Source organism: Sinocyclocheilus anshuiensis, unplaced genomic scaffold, assembly GCF_001515605.1.
Source record: "Sinocyclocheilus anshuiensis isolate Anshui unplaced genomic scaffold, SAMN03320099.WGS_v1.1 scaffold48, whole genome shotgun sequence".
NCBI lineage: Eukaryota > Metazoa > Chordata > Actinopteri > Cypriniformes > Cyprinidae > Sinocyclocheilus > Sinocyclocheilus anshuiensis.
In genome coordinates this window covers 443456-449230 of record NW_015554124.1, presented here as the reverse complement: position 1 = coordinate 449230, position 5775 = coordinate 443456, and the positions used below count along the sequence as shown (strand labels likewise).

Genomic DNA, 5775 nt, shown 5'->3' with positions numbered 1-5775 from the left:
TAAATGTATTAAATTGCAACCTAATCATTACAGATGTTTCATTATAAATATATTTAAATACATGACATACAAGTTTCACTATATAATTGAATATTTAATAACACATACAATACAATTAACATATAATAATTCAATATATAAAAAGATAATAACATATAATATATAATTCAATATATAATACTTTAGATTTTAGTATACCATAAATGTTTGCCAGTGCATCCAGCAGTACACCTTAACAATATATTTTATAGCTAATTGCATCACGTATACATTTCAACTATAATATATTTTTTATAATACGATACGTTCATTTAGATTCTGAAAACAGTAAGATTCAGTAAGTATAAATATATTCCTTTTAAGTATATTATTTCTGTAATAAGTTTTTTTTTTAAAGTTTACTTCTTTTTCACAAGGGCAGTTCTGCTAATGGATATCTTAGCTAACAGTTAGTAGCTGGCAAATATTAGTTGGTCTGAATACTTTCCGTACCCACTGTATATATATATATATATATATATATATATAGATAGATAGTCTCCACTTGCTTACAGTGATGCTTTGGAGATTACGTGACACATGGCCTCTTATTCTAATGGTTTTATAATAATACGATTATATAATGTTTGGGACTTTTCTTTGTAATGAGAGCTGTGGATAATAATTTAATGCTTTTTCAAATAGACATTTAGTTACTCCAGAAATAGCCGCTCAAAGTGTCTTCCTTAAAAGGTCGCAAACGACCTTTAATGCTTTTTTCCACTTCCTTCTCTTTTGTTTTGCTGATCTTTCTCTCTGCGTAGCAAACCTCCAGACATATCGCCTGATGAATAGGTAAACGTCCATGACAGTGTTTTTATAAGAGCAGATATATGTGTGTGTATCACACTCACCCTCTATCCAGTCCTTCAGCTGAATTTCACAGCAAACCAGCGGAGCGCCAACTCGTCCTGTACTGTAATCCCAAACTACACACACACACACGCGCACACACACGCACACGCACACATACACACACGCACACGCACACACACACACACACACACACACACACACACACAGAGACAGAGACAATAAGTATATCTATTGGCTGTAAGGGCACAGTTATGTAATTATTTCCATAGCAGAACATTTTTTATTTCTTCTTTTAAAAAAAAGTAATATTTCAGGAGTCACCATCTGTTCGCACTGTTCCACCACTGATTCCTCTGAGAACACAAACCTCAATCATTTTACAAGGCAGCTGTCCTCCAGAAATGTTCATGTTAGTGTTTCTTCTGTGGCTACTGAGGATCAAGACATTGAGTTAGTGACCTAGTTTCATTTGCCTGGACATTTGTTAATATAATTTTCTCATTAACAGTTATTTTAAATATGTATAAACTGTTTGCATATTAAAGTGGTCATGATTTGTTTGGACTCTCAGGTCCACAGGTTTTTCTTTGCACCAAAAAACTAATTTAGTTTGCATGATCATTTTCCACCCAGTTTTATTGATTAGAACAGAACAATATAGTTTTGCTCGCTTGCGTTGTAAAATGTGAGCTTTATATGAGCGATGGTGTATGGGAGTGTATTTTTCACGTGTACGCATTTTAATATCCATGATTGTGTGCTTTTAACACCTGCTCTATTTACAAACTGTTCATAGAGTGAAAATGCACCAAAAACACAATTTTTGCAACAAACTTTTATGAAGCAACACAAAACAACAAAATAAACTACTTTCCCATTGTTTAAAAAAGATATCTGCCTATATCAAAGAATTACCATTTGGATACACTACTGTTCAAAAGTTTTGTAAAGAAGCCTCTTCTGCTCACCAAGCAGACTGAATTTATTTGAATAAAAACAGTTATTTAAATTGTAATAATCTTTTACTGTTTTCTATGAGAATATATTGTCAAATGTAATTTATTCATGTGATGCAAATCTAAATTTTCAGCAGCATCATCACTCAAGCCTTGCTGATTTGCTGCTCAAGAAACATCTGTGATTATTATCAATGTTAAAAACAGTTGTGCTGCTTCATATTTTTGTGAAAGACTCTTTGATGAATAGAAAATTCAAAAGAAATCTTTTGTAAGATTATAAATGTCTTCACTGTCACTTTTGATCAGTTTAATGCATCCTTGATGAACAAAAATATTAATTTCTGCTTACTGACCCCAAACTTTTGGATGCTAGTTTAGATTATGAAAAAGTGCATAATGTTTGAAATGCTAAATGAGAGTGTGAATCTCACGCTGGCTGATGGTCCCAGCGCCGCAGGTCTCCGTGAGGCCGTAGCCTTGTCCTACAGGACAGCAGAAGCAGATGTTCATGAACCGCTGGGTCGCGGCAGACAGAGGTGCTCCGCCTGACAGTAACACCCGCAAACGGCCACCTAACAACGCCTGAACCTTCCGGAAGACCAGTCTGGAGAGAGAAGGAGAATGAAGAGTTGGGACTGTGAGAACCAGTGTTGAGGAGTTACTAAAATTAGCAATGCTATTCAATGATAATTCAATAATAATCAAATGACCTGTTCCTAGAATGTCTTCTTTCTTTCGAGTAGCATTGAGAACACTAATTGATTTTGGCAGGTTGTTTTTTGGATATTTCAATGAACCAGTTCAAATATTTGACTCCAAGAATAGTGAAATAAATATTTAGCTACATACTGCTGATTATCGCTGATTCAATTATACAAGGTACATGTTTTTCATTATATTAGGCTTATATAAATCTAAATCCATGTGTTCCAAGTTTGAAACAATAGCTTTACTGTACTTAACTTATGAGCAGCTTGTAATTGGCAAAAGAAGCTTCTCTAACACTGGGGATGGAGTGTGTATGTGTGTATTCACGTGTGTGTGTGTGACGCACTTGTCACACAGCGGTGTGCTGTATCCCATCGCAAGCTGCTCCATCTTATAGTTGTAGGCCAACAGAAAAAGAGTCCTCTGAAAAACACTAATTTCTTCCACTTTCAGCATCACATTCTTGTAGATCCGATCCATTATCTCCTACAAACAGAGACAGAGAGAAATGATGTTCATATAAAAGCCCCAGACATACCTGATGACATCACTGAGGCATGAGTGGGGTTTTTTTGGTCGCTTTGACATGGCATGAACTTTTTGTTTCCAGACAAATGAATTTCTTTTCAAAACACTAAAAATGCATTTCATACATACAACGACTGGATTTAACCTGGACTGACAACCAGGTTTAAATTTCTGAATTGAAATTGCTAGTTTCCTGACATCGTGGAGAAACAAGTCTCATTAAAACGCTGACAGTGTTATGTAGTGTGGCGTAACATTTTATTTCTAAAAAAAAAAAAAAAAAAATGAAAACCGTGAATTAAAAAACATTCTTAAAAACACACACACACTTTTATATTTATAATTATTATTTTAATTGTTTTTATAGTCTGGCATAATATTTATAAAAAAATTTTCTTAAAATATTTAAATAAAAATACAAAAAACATTTATATTAAATGTGGGATTACTTTTATATATTTAATTTTTTATATATGATTTATTTCCCCTCCAAATTCCCTCAAAGTTGAACTAAAATCACAATATTAAGGCCCTGTGAAATGTGTTTTATTTTTTTCTTAAATTCTGTTTTATTTTTACTAAATTGTGTTTTTCTGTTTTAAATTTTTCTGGATTCCATTTTAATGGTTTAATTAAATTGTAATAATTAATTACATTTTAGACAATTTTTAATAATATCTAAATGTATTTTATATATATATATATATATCCACCAAATCAAAGTCACTGACATATAATCGACATGCATGAGGCAAACAGGAAATTACATCACAAAAACGACCCCTTGACTTCACGTGGGCACAGAGCAATGTCCTCTTCTCCCAGAGAGAGAAAAAAGAAAACACAAATAAAGTCTCTGAAAAACCTTGAAGCACCATGAATATGGTAATCGTTCAGCACAACGGCACATAAAGCACCACTGCATTACCATCTGGTATCACCACAGTATTGTTTTGCAAGGGAAGTGGATTATAGATTTGATTCTAATTGAGTTACTGCTGACATTTTTCCACTTCACATTTAATCACATCACGGGAGGGTGGAGAAGCACTTTCTGAGTTTTTTTTCCAAAGCTCCCTTATGATTCGGATGTTCTCCCACTGCTCTCAGCCGCTGTTTATGGAAGTTTTATGGAACCATTACAATGTGTGCGTGTGTGTGTGTGTGTGTGTGTGTGTGTGTGTGTGAGTGTGTGTGTGCATTTACAGTGTCCTCCGGCAAAGAAAATCTAGAAATTAAACATTATTAATTGTGTATCTACAGTGTGTGAGTCACTACTCGTGTGTGTGTCAGAAGGATATCCACACCGGGCTTTCTCACGTTCTGTTTACAGCTGTAAATCATTCCAGACAATCACATTCGCTGACATTCAACCCCAAAAGCCCAGAGAGAAACAGAGAGAGAGATTCAGCCTTACTGGTACTGCTGCCATTAAAGTGGGCCGCAGGACGCTAATGTCTCCTTTGCTTCCCTTCTTTATCTTGGTGGACTATAAAGTAAAAATAATGAAAAGAAAAGTTTTAATTCATCTCAACACAGTTGCAAAAAATAAGAAACTCCCACAGCACTGCACATTTTTTCCATTACGTACTGCTGTTGTTTCAGCATTTTCCACTGACAATATTTGATATTCAATGCTTGATTGTGACATCACTGTGTTGATCAGGTTGTAATTACAGAGCAGTGCCTTATTGTGACATCATACTGAAAACAAAATGTTGTAGAAACTATTTTTTAAATAATTGCTAAATTTCACAAATAATTACAAAGTAACACAATGTATTAAACATCATCACAAAGTCTCATGTCTCATTAAAAGGCTGAAATTATTTTATTATTCCTTAAAATATCAAAAAAATTAAAATGTATTTATATAGAGAGAGAAAGAGAGAGACTGATTATATATTTGATAATGTATACAATATAAAATTAAGAAATTTGTAACTAAAATTATTATACCAAAATTATTTTATATTATTACTTTAATTGTTTTAATAGCTGTGTTTTATGTTTATGTTTTAGTGGTTTAGGCATAATATTTTATTATTTATTAAAATATTTAAATAAAAAAAGAAAAATATTTAGTATAAAAGATAAAATTTTTAATTGAAATATTTATTGTTATTAGTATATACAGTATATAACAAATATATATATATATATATAAATATTGTGCAGCACAACTGTTTTCAAGATTGATAATAATCAGAAATGATTTCTGAAGGATCATGCGACACTGAAGACGAGTAATGATGCTGAAAATTCAGCTTTGATCACAGAAATAAATTATACTTTAAAGTATATTAAAACAGAAAACCAATATTAGAAATTGAAAATATTAGTTTTTTCTGTATTTTTGATCACATAGATACAGCCTTGATGAGCACGAGACTCAAACAAAAAACTCAAATGAAAAAAACATTATATTATTACCCGTCATTTTAATTTTCATATTTTAATTATAATAACATTTAATTGCTTGTATTTTTGTTTGCATTTTCATTTTTAATAATGAACCTATGAGCATATAGGCTTGTGCATATATTTATTTATGAAGAGAACAGATGAACAGAGAGACAGTGTGTCACTTTTCATGTTCAACAGCACACCACACAGTGACAGCAGAGGCAACTAAATACAACGAAATATGCTAGGGCTGGGTAAAAAAAAAAATAGATTTCTCGATTTTAATAGATTCTCATTTTTATGAACCAATATCAATTCT

General features: G+C 32.3%; 1 pseudogene; it reads right to left on the bottom strand.

Annotated features, from left to right (window-relative positions):
* Nucleotides 1–5775, bottom strand: part of LOC107670056 (long-chain-fatty-acid--CoA ligase 3-like) — a 30051-nt pseudogene that overhangs the window by 5639 nt on the left and 18637 nt on the right.